This window comes from Tupaia chinensis, unplaced genomic scaffold, assembly GCF_000334495.1.
Source record: "Tupaia chinensis unplaced genomic scaffold, TupChi_1.0 Scaffold000502_1, whole genome shotgun sequence".
NCBI lineage: Eukaryota > Metazoa > Chordata > Mammalia > Scandentia > Tupaiidae > Tupaia > Tupaia belangeri.
The window spans coordinates 1,106,833-1,119,128 of record NW_006160014.1 but is presented as its reverse complement, the minus strand read 5'-3'; the positions used below and the strand labels follow the sequence as shown (position 1 = coordinate 1,119,128).

Sequence of the window (12,296 nt, the reverse complement as noted above, 5' to 3'; positions counted from 1 at the left end):
AAAGAAGAATTAAGGGGGCCAGCAGGTGGTGTGGTGGTTAAGAGCACTGGAGTCCCACATTGCCAACTGTGGTTTGAATCCCGGACCTGGCAGCTTTCTCACTTTCCCTTTCTCTCTGTCTCTGTCTGGTCAAATTAAAAAATAATAATAATAACAAGTGATAATAAACAAATAAATCTTTTAAAAAGAATAATAATTAGGGAATAAATCAGCTAGCAGTTTCTTGTTGTGAACACTACTTAATTTGTGCTATTTGTAATACTGGGAAATCTGTCCCAGTACCATGTGGACATGACCTAGAATCTGAGGGCCCTTAACCCATGTGCAAATTGACTTTATATATCATCTCCCACAAATGGGACTCATGATCAGCTATGTTATGCATACTTTCCAGATGATCTGAGGCCTTCTTTCCAAGGATGGTGGAAGATTTGTCCAGAAAACATTTTGCCTCAGCCATACATATTTTAACTTTGTATTTGGGAAGACTTCAATCATACTAAAACATTGCAATGGTAATTATACTAAAAAAGCCCTGTATATCTTCACCCCAATTCATTTACGGTTGACATCTTACTTTGTTTGCTTTATGTACAGTCTCTTTTGGGGAATTTCACTCAGCAAGACTTGGACCAATTTGTGGAATAAAGTTTTCAACAAGTCAGCAAAATTGTAAACATCGAAGTACGACTATATATCTCACACCATTTTGAGCGCTCTGGCAAGATAAAATACAAAAGCAGTGGTAAAACAGAGATGAAATAAGCTACAGTGAGCCTTATAGAGTCTAAAGCCCTCCAATGTCATCACAAATATGCACGCTACATTCAAATGAGCTGTGGGGCACCACTTCTGTGAAATCTTCACAGGCCCTTAGAGATCCAGGGAGGATTCCAGCAATTTTCCTCCATCATGTCCAAGATCCCAGGAGGAAAAGGGATTGCAACATGGCCATCCCCCCAGGGGTGATTTCTCACTTTCCCTCTCACTGTCTCAGTGAATGCATGCACCCTATGGCAAAAAAATAAATAAAATAAAATAAAAGTGAGTTTGTGTCCTCTGTAAAAACAGCTGTCACTTAGGATGATAAAAATAAAGTTTTGGGTTTTTTTTCAGCTTCAGCTCAGAAAAGAAAGGGTTATCTGTGGCACTCATAATAGGTGAAGTTTTAAGAATTCTAAAAGAATTGCACCAGAAGCAGACCTTAGGACTTGTGATGAAATGTGGAGAGTCACTGTCAGCTCCTAGAGGCAATTTTCTTTGCCTAACTTTAGAGTTTCAGTTTGCTCACCACAAAGACCTTTCTTTCCTAGCAGTCCTTTTTGGTTAGGGTGACAATAAAAGCCTTTTGTTTCCTGTGACTATTACCTATATTCCCATTAACTGATATTTTCTGTATAGGATCTTCTTAGAAAATACTCGCAGAAGTCCACATTCTAGCCAGAGATATGTGTCACATTGACAGCCAGTTAGAGAAAAAATTAAACTGTCAACAAACCGTAGGACCCCATTGTTTTACATTCTCTGAACCAGTGTGCTATCTTCAAAAGCACATGATCAACACTCTTTTCCAGTGGGTTAGTAATTTTCTCAATCCATGGTTTATTTGTTAACTAATATTAAGTAATATTGTGTGATGCTGCATCATTTTCCCTGATCACCTGATCTTGTGACTTCATGTACCTAAACGAAATTGGTTATTGTCAAACTGTTTTCTTCTAGACTGACTCCATGGCACAGAGATAATGCACTACTAAAAGAAACTGGATCCCACATATTGACCACAATTTGAATCCCAGCCCAGTCAACCTTAAACACATGGAGCACCAGTGTCAGCACCCACGATCTGACAAGCTGAAAGACTGCAGGAAAGGAATTGTTTCAGACTCTATGGAGGGTGTTCATCTCACTTTGACTGTATTTCTCTTTAGTCACTTTGAAATTTGCATCCTGGAATGGAATCGAAGGGCTCCTCCTAGTGACCAATGATATATTGCAAGTGTCCAGGGAGATGCCAGATTCTACATGAAATGAACATTGAGGTTCAAACCTTACAGTTGTATTCAGTTTAAGAAAAATATATTAGACATTCCCTACTATATGCCAGTCCCTGTGCTAGTTTTTTGGTGATTACAAAAGTAAAAATACCCATTCCTATATTCAAGTTTTTTGTCTTGTGGAAGTGGCCAGCACATAAATTTATTGCTTTGAGACAATGAGCAAGGGTTTATGGAATTATGGGAACATAGTAAATGCAAAATTTGGTGGGCATTCAGAGGAACCATTTTGGATGGTGTAATAGGAAGAAAAATGTTTTAAAAGCATATAAAGTGAAATAATAGTAAGCACTCAGCAACTTTTTTATTTTTCAGGATTATTTATTTAATTTTATTTACTCATTCATTGATTTTAAGTTGACCAGAGAGAGACACAGATAAAGAGAGAGAAGGAGAGTGAGAAAGCAAGCCACCAGGTCTAGGACTACGAACCATGATCAACCATGTGGGAGTGCCCAGCACCTTAACCACCACATCTCCTGCTGGTCCCAACACTCAGCAACTTTTAACAGGGTCAAGACAGAGAAAGACCTGATTGCATTGCATAATGGGAATTCAGCAGCACTGAATGTTGAGGAAGTGGGTACTGCAGCCAGGTGAAACCAATATTGAGGAAATAGCCTCCAACTTACAAAGGGGAATGGGATGCAGCCCTATAGAGAATATGGGTGACAAAGCTAAGGAGAAAACTTTGGATTTATTCAGATACACTGACAAAATTATCTCATGTATTAAGGTAATTTAGTAGTATAGGAAATATGGTTGGTCAGAGAAACTCTTCAGTGCATTATAAGCTATAAATCCTAAGTAGTTTAGCATTTAGTCAATGTGAATTCTTCAGAAATTCTGAAGGTCCATTACTAGTGGCGTGCTCCCCTGTTATAAAGGGGACCATTGTGATTTAGGGGTCAATAACGTAGCTATTAGCTGCTAGCAATTTACCAACAAAGAAAAAGAATATATTTTCTCCCACTTCCACTGAGATAAAAAAATAAATAAAAATAAAAACCTCTCATGGTATTTTGAAAAGTCTGGCTGGGGCCAGCAAGTTGTATGGTGGTTAAGGCTCTGGGCTTCCACATAGCCCACCATAGTTCAAGTTCCAGACCTAGTGGTTTGCTTTCTCACTTTTCCTCTTTCTCTCTCTGGTGAGTGCACATACCCAATAGCAAATTTTTAAATAATCATAATAAACATAATAATTCAATAAATAATTCCCAGAAACAGTTTTTAAAGAAAAGTCTTGCTTTCTTTTTTATTATTAATATCTTTTAATTTGTGACAAGGCGAATGCATTCACCAGAGGAGAGAGAGAAAGAGATAAGGAAAGAATGTGAGAAAGCACCCCCCAATGGGGATGGCCACACTACAATATCTTCTCTTTTATTCTCCTCTAAGGATTTTACACACTTGTGCACATGCGCCTGGCATGTTTATTCAAGCCACTGGGTTGAGGACTGGAAACACACAGTTGACCACGTGGGACCCAGCCACCTTAGCCACCATGCCATGAGCTAGCCTTCTGCTTTCTTTTTTAAACCACCTTAAACATATCTGCTGGATTCCCACATACAAGCATACACCTGGATGGCTCCATTGGCTTGGATAAAGGGCAGGACAGGCCCATTGTAATGTCCTCAAGACAGAGTGCTCCACCAGGTTTAGAAACCATGAATGGTTCTGAAGACTCCAATGATGTATGAAGTGAAATGTCCTCACTCATGACTAATACTGACTTTCCTCCCAGGGTTAGAGAGTGAAAGAAGAAGTCTGGAAAAATATGAATAAAAATTTTTAAATGTGACAATTCTTGCCCCCAATGTTAAAAAAGCTTCATGCTCATTAAAATAATTAAATAAATGACAACACGAAAAATTTTGAAGGGGGTGGTGGGTGATGCAAGCAAGATAGTAGAATAGGTAGCTCCAGACCTCATTCCCCACAGAAATAGTTACCTAACACTAGGTGGTCCAAAAATCTTTTAGGAGCACTCTGGAAACCAATCATAAATTCACAGTACCCCAGACAAGTTCAAAGCCAAGATCAGCCACACTGAAGCTAGGAAAATTGATTGCATCTCATTTCAACATGTTAGATGGTCCCTGAAACCACAGTTAACAATCGCGAGGAAAAATCCAATTCATGACCTCTCCCTTGGGAGGAAAAGAGAGAAATAGAATGTACATCTAATGTTGTGCTTTTGGGGGAACTTCCCAAGGGACCGATTTCTGTCTCACCTGACAAGAAACCACCATAGTTTGGATGCCTGAGAACAAAAGAGAGTTCTGCAACTTGTAATACCAAAGTATAAGCAATGTATAAACTCATGAAAAAGAAACCAGTAAACCTCTCTAACTGGGAAATTACACGCACACACCCAGAGAAGATACATCCCCATGAAAGACTTGAGAGACCCCCTGAATTTCTAAAGAGGTTAATTTGTGAAAGTCTGTCCTGTACAGAGTTGGTTCACAAAGACTAGGAGAGGTGGCCCTTTTTTTCAAATGCAAAAATATCAATAGTAAAAATAATAAGGCACATGAAGAAAAGAAAAATATGGCTCTATCAAAGGAACAAAGTAAACCTCTAAAACCAACTCTATAAAGAAATGGAGATCCATGAATTATCTAAGGAAAACCTTTGTTAAATTAAACTATTTTGGCCTCAAACAGCTGTATGTGCAGCCTACCATCCACTTGTATCCAATCCAATTGTTTCTCTACCTCATTCCTTCACTTTTGTTTTTGTATGTCATTTTCCCTCTTCTAGAACTTAAGTATCAGGCCGACCACAAGACTAGCTGGAGTAGTCTGGAAGTCTGGGAACAACTGCCCAATTTAAATTGTGTTAAGATTTGCTTGATTAAAACTCTACTCTTAAAGTGACTGGCTTATTTTTCTTTAACAACTTAAAACAATCAACTTGAAGATACTCAATGTGCTGCAAGAGAATACAACTAAATAAAATTTGGAAAACTATGCAGGAACAAAATAAGAATGTCAACAAAGAAATTAGAAACTATATTTAAAAGTAACCAAACAGAAATTCTCAAGTTGAAAAATATTTACAACTGAATAAAAAAATTCACTAGAGGCCCAGCAGATGGCATAGTGGCTATGTCGCTCAACTCCCATATAGCTAACCAGGGTTTGAGTCCCAGATCTGGTGGCTTAAAACTCACACCAGGCACATGTGCATGCATGCTTACCCAAGATCCTGAGAGGAGAATGGAGGAGAAGGATTGATTGCTGGGTGGTCATCCCCTCCACAGGGTGATTCTCACTTTCCCTCTCACTGTCTCTCTCTGACAACTACATGTGCTCTAAGTAAAAGTCTCAAAAAAAAAAAGAAGAAGAAGAAAAGGAAAAAGAGAAATTCACTAGAAGGGATTGACACCAGACTTTCTTCAAACAGAAAAAAGAATAAACAAACTTGAAGACAGGGCTTTTGAAATTATTGAGGAAGAGGAATACAAAGAAAAAACAATGAATAAAAGTTAATAAAGCCTTGGCCAGCACATAGCATGGAGGTTGAAGTGCTAGATCCTACACAACTGACTACACAACTAAGTTCAAATCTCAGATCTGGCAGATTGAGAATCGAGCTGGGCATATGTGCCTGCATGTCCAAAATCCCAAGAGGAAAATGGGAAAGAGGTGACTGTGGCATGGTCATCTCCTCTGGAGAATGATTTCTCACTCTCTCTCTCTCTCTCTCTCCTCTCTCTCTCTCTTTCTGTGGTGAGTGTATGTGCCCTATAGCAATAAATAAATAAATAAGAATAAAACCTAAGAAATTTAAGACATACCATCAAGCAAACTTATATATGCCTTATGGGAGTTCCAGAAGAAAAGACAGAAAATGAAATCATTTATCTGAAGAAATAACGGTTGGAAATTAGTTAAATCTTAAGAAGGAAATGGAAATTCAAAATGAAGAAAGTCGAAAAAATCAATACAGATCAGAAAGGTATGATATGATGTATTCAAAGTCCTGAAAGAAAAAATCATCAGACAAAAATACTATATCCAGCAAAACTGTCCTTCCAAAATGAAGGAAAAATAAAGACCTTCCCAGATAAACAAAAGTTGAGAAAGTTTACCACCATCAACCCTGCCATAAAAGAATTACTAAAGGCAGTCTTTCATGTTGAAATAAAAGGATGCTAGCCAGAAACATAAAAGCATATGAAAATAAAAAGTTCTTTGGCCCAGCTGCTGTGGTACAAAGGTGAGTACCACCACATGAGTCTGGGACCTAAGTTCAGGTCTCAGATTAACTTGAAAACAGGCCGAGTGTGGTGGCAGGCACCTGTAAGACTAGTTAACTGGGAGACTAGGCCAAGAGATTACAACAGTAAGAACATAACAAAAATGATTCTCTATCTTTTTCTCCTTTTACATTCTCTTTCTTTCTCTTTCTCATTTAAAAAATACCTAAGTTTATGGTTATGGTAAGTATGTACACAAACAGAATTTTTTAATATTTGTGGTATATATGGGAACCAGCAGTTAGCGTAATGGCTATGTCACTGGACTCCCACGTAGTCGACCGCAGTTCGCGTCCCGGACCCGGTGGCTTTAAAACTCACGCTGGGCGCATGTGCGTGCGTGCCCAAGGTCCCGAGAGGAGAATGGAAGAGAAGGGATTGTGGCGTGACCATCCCCCCTGGGGGGTGATTTCTCGCTTTCTGTCTCTCTGTCTCTCTCTGTCTGGCGAGCGCACACGCCCTATAGTGAAAATCTCTCCAAAAAAAAATATATATATATATATTTGTGGTATATAACTCCCTAGTAACTGTGGTGCATAAATCACTTTTAATTCAGGTATAAAATTTAGCAGATAAAAGCATAAAAATATACTACAACTATGATACAACATTAATAGATACAAAAAGAAATGTCATTTGTGACATCAACAACATAAGGAAGGAGATGTAAAACAGAGTTTATACATGGAACATGGAAATGACGTTAAGTTGTTATCAGCTTAAAATAGACGATTATAACTATAAGGTGTGTTATATAATCCTATAGTAACCTCAAAGAAATTACCTATAAAGAATGTAGAAATAAAATGAGGAAGGAATCAAAGAATGTCACTTTTAAAAATCAACTAAACATTGGGGCCAGCAGGCTGTATGGTGGTTGAGACAATGGCCTCCCACATGGCTAACCACAGTTCAAGTCCCAGACTTGGCAGCTTGCTTTCTCACTTTCTCTCTTTCTCTCTCTCTCTCCCTCACTCCCTCCGTTTCTCTTTCTCTATGCTCTAAAACAAATTCAATAAGAATAATTTAAATTAAATAAATAATTATTTTTTAAAGATCAACTAAACACAAAGGAAGACTCCATTGGCTTGTACATAGATGACCCACTCACAGGAACAGAAACGAGTGTTTTTACTGAGGTTTAGGGACACGAGAGCAAAGGAGTAGGGAAACTTCGGGAAGGATACTCGGCACCAGTGTAATAGGTGAAGGTGTGAAGGAAGACCTGGGCTACCTCAGAGTCCCTCCAAGAGGCAATGACCAGGGAGCTACATCGTTCACATCATATAGCCAGGTAACACCAGGAACAACAGGTAGCTCCAGGAACAACGCTTAATCTCAGGGACAGAGCAGGCTCTCAGAGTGAATTCACATTGAAGTGTCTTCTGAATCTGGATTTGGAAAGAGAACATGCCACAGGGAAGAAGAAAAAAGTGCCCCATCCTCAATCCCAGGTCCAGTGTGATATAGCCCCAAGAAAAATTTCGGTGTTGCCGTCCCCGTACCACTTCAACTTCTCGCAATAATGATAATGGCCAATTATTCCACAGCTCTGATTCAGTGCCAGACCCTCCACATTTATTAACTCATTTAATTTTTGCATCCTTAGGAGGTGAGTACTGTGATTATCTTTATTTTACATAAGATGAACTCATAATCCAGTGAGGTCAAGTAATTTTACAAGAAATGGTAGAGTTAGGACCCTAGTTCTTTGGACTCCAGAATGCCTGTGCTATTATTTTTGTCCTGGATTGTCCTCAGGGACCAACTGCCTGTGCTTCCTCATCATGATGGCCTGAAATGCCCCTCCTATCTCCTTATTTAAATCCTACTTACTCTTTAAAAATATATTGTTTATTATTATTATTCAACTTTATTTATTTATTTATTTTAATTTGACCAGGGAAAGACAGAGAGAGAAGGAAAGTGAGAAAGCAAGCCACCAGGAACAGGACTCGAACCACAGTCAGCCATATGGGAGTCCAGCGCCTTTAACCACCATGCCACCTGCCAACCCCATTAAATGCCACTTACTAAGTGGCCCTTTTTTAAACATTCTTTCCTCTACAAGTCTTTGTCTCCTTATTTGGAAGAAATATCACTTTCTGCCTTCCATTCATCTGTGTATTTTTCATTGTTTAAATCACCTATGACCATATATTCTGATTGTTTGTTCCTTTATTTACAGACCAGACTGAAGGAAACCCCTTGAGAGCAGCTAACACATCCATGAAAGTTTATCCTCTAAACTTGCTGGGACTTGCAATTGATACTCAAAGAGAACTGGCAACATTTAATTTAAATAAATAGCATTTCCCAGATCTGCCCCAGGCTTGTTTTGAGCTACTGTATCTTCCACAGCTTGATGTGACTTTCCTTCGCATAGTGGATGCTTAAGAAATACTTAGGTGCCAGCTGTGGTGCAGCAGTTAACACAATGCTCCATGATGCTTAGGGCATGTGGGAATGCTCAGCATTTGCACCCCGAGGTCTCCCTGTACACATCAGGTGCTTTCATGCATGCCCATGATCATGACAAAGGCTTGAATTGGATCATGACATGAAGAACCTAGAGGTGTCTCTCTCAGAGAAAGAAGAAATAAATAAATTTTTTAAGAGAGAGATTTTTGCTATAGGGCCCACATGCTTACTGGAGAGATAGAGAAAGACAGAGAGACAGGAAGTGAGAAATCACCCTCCAGGGGAGATGCCCATGCTGCAATCCCTTGTCCTCCATTCTCCTCCAGGGATCTTGGGCACGCAAACATGTGAGTTTTAAGCCACTGACTCTGGGACTGAAACAGCAGTCGGCCATGTGGGAGTCCAGCAACATAACCATTACACCATCTACTGCCCTCCACTCTACTTACGAGATGTACCAAATGGACAACTCACTCAAGACTCTTGGTCAGATGTAAAATGTTGGTTAAGAGTCAAGTGGTTTCTCTAAGGTGGGACTAGTAAAAGTTTTTAGGTTTGGTTCCAAAACAGATTCTACCTCCTATCAAGTTTGCCTTGGGAGTCATGTACTGAAATCCTCCCCTCTCCCTACCATCCCCAACTTCAAAGCAGAGCAATAATAGATTTTAAAAATGAATTTTTGAACAGTCTGTTCATAGAAAATGCACTGAAAACCTCTGTGGAACAGCACAAAAACACAAAACGTCGTGCCAGGGTATTAGCCAAGCATAACACAAAGTATATTAGGGCTTTTAAATCATCTAATTTGATCACATATAACCTAAGAATGCATGTATTATTTTTGTTCCTATTTGATGACAAGTTTTAACTTAAAGCTTAGAAGTGTTACCTTAATTAATGTGACAAAGCTAATCTGTGGGGGAGCTGCAACTAGAGTGAACAGCCCTTTATAACATGTCTGCCACCTCTACTTGAATTCATCCCCACTCTGAAGATAGCACCCCTTCCAGACCATAAGAAAGAACATGAACCAGATCCCCAGGGTCCCAAGGTCCCAGAGAACAGAAAGGATGTCAAGGATGTGGATTCAAATGTCAACTAGAACACATTGTCCCTGGGCCCTGGCAGCAAAGAGTTCTCCTGAATCTGGAGCAGGAGGCACAAGGTGGCCGAAACCTGAGGGCTGCTCCTCTCCTAGAATCACTGCTTTTCCTGGTAGTTCACTACGTGCCCTGAAGGCCTAACATTTGAGAACCAGAGTGAGCTTACTTGTGATTTCCTTCCCTGTCCCCATCGCCATGGGCCAGCAGAAGTATGCAACATGGCCAATGAACCTCAGCTCCTCCGATCAATTCTCTCCTTGGACTCAAGGTCACTGGATGCAACAGGCAGGTTCCTTTGGTTCTAACCTGATTTGCGAAGAATTTTTGGGGTAGTGGTTTCCCCGGAGAGGAAGAAGAGAGGTTGGGAGTGAGGCACAACCCCACAGCTAAAGGAGTCTGGGTCTAGGTTAGAAAAGGCACAAACAGGCCTGTTGGAAAGGGGCGAAGAACTGGTTCCTCAACAGAAGGCCACGTCTGCAGGCTGTCGTGCTAGTGCTCCTAGGCAGATCCGGCAACGCAGGGGAACCCACCCCCACCACTAGCAGAGAAGGGTGTGTACTGACCTTGAGGAAAAAAATAATAGAAGAAAAATCATCATCAAAGTGGCCAGGTGGTGACACAGTGATAAGGCAACTGGATCCGCATGAGAAAAGTCCTCAGTTCATGTCCTCGGACCTCCCTGAGCACACTAGGCATGCATACACGCCTATGATCTGGGCCAGCTGAGACTAGGGATAGATCTCAAAATGGGAACTCTGGGAGCCTGTTTCTCTGTATCTCCAAGCCCCCTCCCATCTCAATAAGTAAATAAATAAGCTCAGGAAAAATAAGATACCTTTTTCTAAAATTTTTCTCCAAAATTCATGATGTTCACTAAAGCAATACATTTACACACAGGTAAAAGTCATACTCTCAATCCTGAATCTCTGAAAGCAGTACCAAGTAAACATAGCACATTCCATTGTTTGTTGGCAAATGATTACTCTGACTGCTCTATACTGTGTATAAGAAAGCCTAAAATCTTAACAGCTTATTCATGATGACCCATTAAGGTGATTAAAGTGTTCAAGACACTGGGGGAGGAGGGGGATCACTCTTTAAACTCACTATATAGTATGTGCTTCAGAATGTACACTTTGTAATATAAAACCTGTCTACACATAGTGGTTAACTCAGAAAGCCAGCTGGTCTCCTCTTGGTATTCCTGATTTCAGTGTAAATTATTAGCAACCTTCAACTCTTCTGTGTGGCAGGTCTCTTGTTTTCACCTTCCAGTTCTTCAACCCCAGCCTGTGTCATGAGGTCAGCCATGTTTTTCTCCAGATCATCAATGAGATTACGCATATCATCAATTCTTCCAAAGACCTGGTTGAATGGGGTCTGCAATTTATCTTGCATCTGTTGCAAGAGAGTCTGCACCACAGAGGTCAGGTCCTGTATGGTCTTGGGCGGGGGTCAGTCTGGGCCATCTCCTCGGTGCTCAGCTTGGTGGTGGTTTCTCAGACCTTCAACTACACTTTTTTCCTCTTGTCACACAGATGACCCCAGACACGGTTTTCTAATGAATTCCTTTTCTACTTCAGTTAGCTACAATGGACTTTGTTGGCAAATGATTACTCTGACTGCTCTATATTGTGCATGAGAAAGCCTAAAATCTTAACATCTTATTCATGATTCACTGACTTTGGGACTCAAACCACAGTCAGCCATGTGAGAGTCCAGTGTCTTTAACCACCACGCCACCTGCTGACCCCCTTCTTTGCTATTCTTTTATTAGATCATTTTGGCTCTTCTGGGTTTGTTGCAATTCCCTTGATTTATAATCAGTTTGTCAGTATACACAAAGAAGCAGTCTGGAGTCTAATTGAGATTACACTAGATCTGTAGATCAATTTAGGGACTATTGCCATCTTAACAGTATTAAGTCTTTTGATTCATGAACATGGGGATTTTTTTGTGTGTGTGTGCATTTAGATCTTCAATTTCTTCCAACATTTTGATATTTTCAGATACCTGTATAAGTTTGGCACTTATTTTTTTAAATTTATCCTAGGGCCAGCAGATGGCGTCATGGTTATGTCACTGGACTCCCACGCAGCCAACCACAGTTCAAGTCCCAGACCTGGTGGCTTGAAGCTCACGCTGGGAGCATGGGCATGCATGCCCAAAATCACGAGAGGAGAATGGAGGAGATGGGATTGCAGTGAGACCATCCCCCTAGGTGGAGGTGATTTCTCACTTTCCCTCTCACTTTCTCTCTCTCTCTCATGAGTGCACATGCCCTAAAAAAGACACCTCTAAAAATAGATATTTAAAAATTAATTTATTCTCACATAAATTACTCTTTTTAAACCATTGTAAATAAAGTTGTTTTCTTCATTTCATTTTCAGGTTGTTCATTGCAAGTGCATGAAAATACAATTAATTTTTTATAACTGATCTTAT

At 40.0% G+C, this 12,296-nt stretch overlaps 1 long non-coding RNA gene and 1 pseudogene across 2 annotated transcripts in view; both read right to left on the bottom strand.

Annotated features, from left to right (window-relative positions):
• Positions 1 to 12,296, bottom strand: part of LOC102503003 (uncharacterized) — an 89,973-nt gene that overhangs the window by 49,890 nt on the left and 27,787 nt on the right. The gene's annotated exons all lie outside the window — the stretch shown is intronic.
• LOC106735733 (heat shock factor-binding protein 1 pseudogene) lies at positions 11,085 to 11,320 on the bottom strand (annotated as a pseudogene).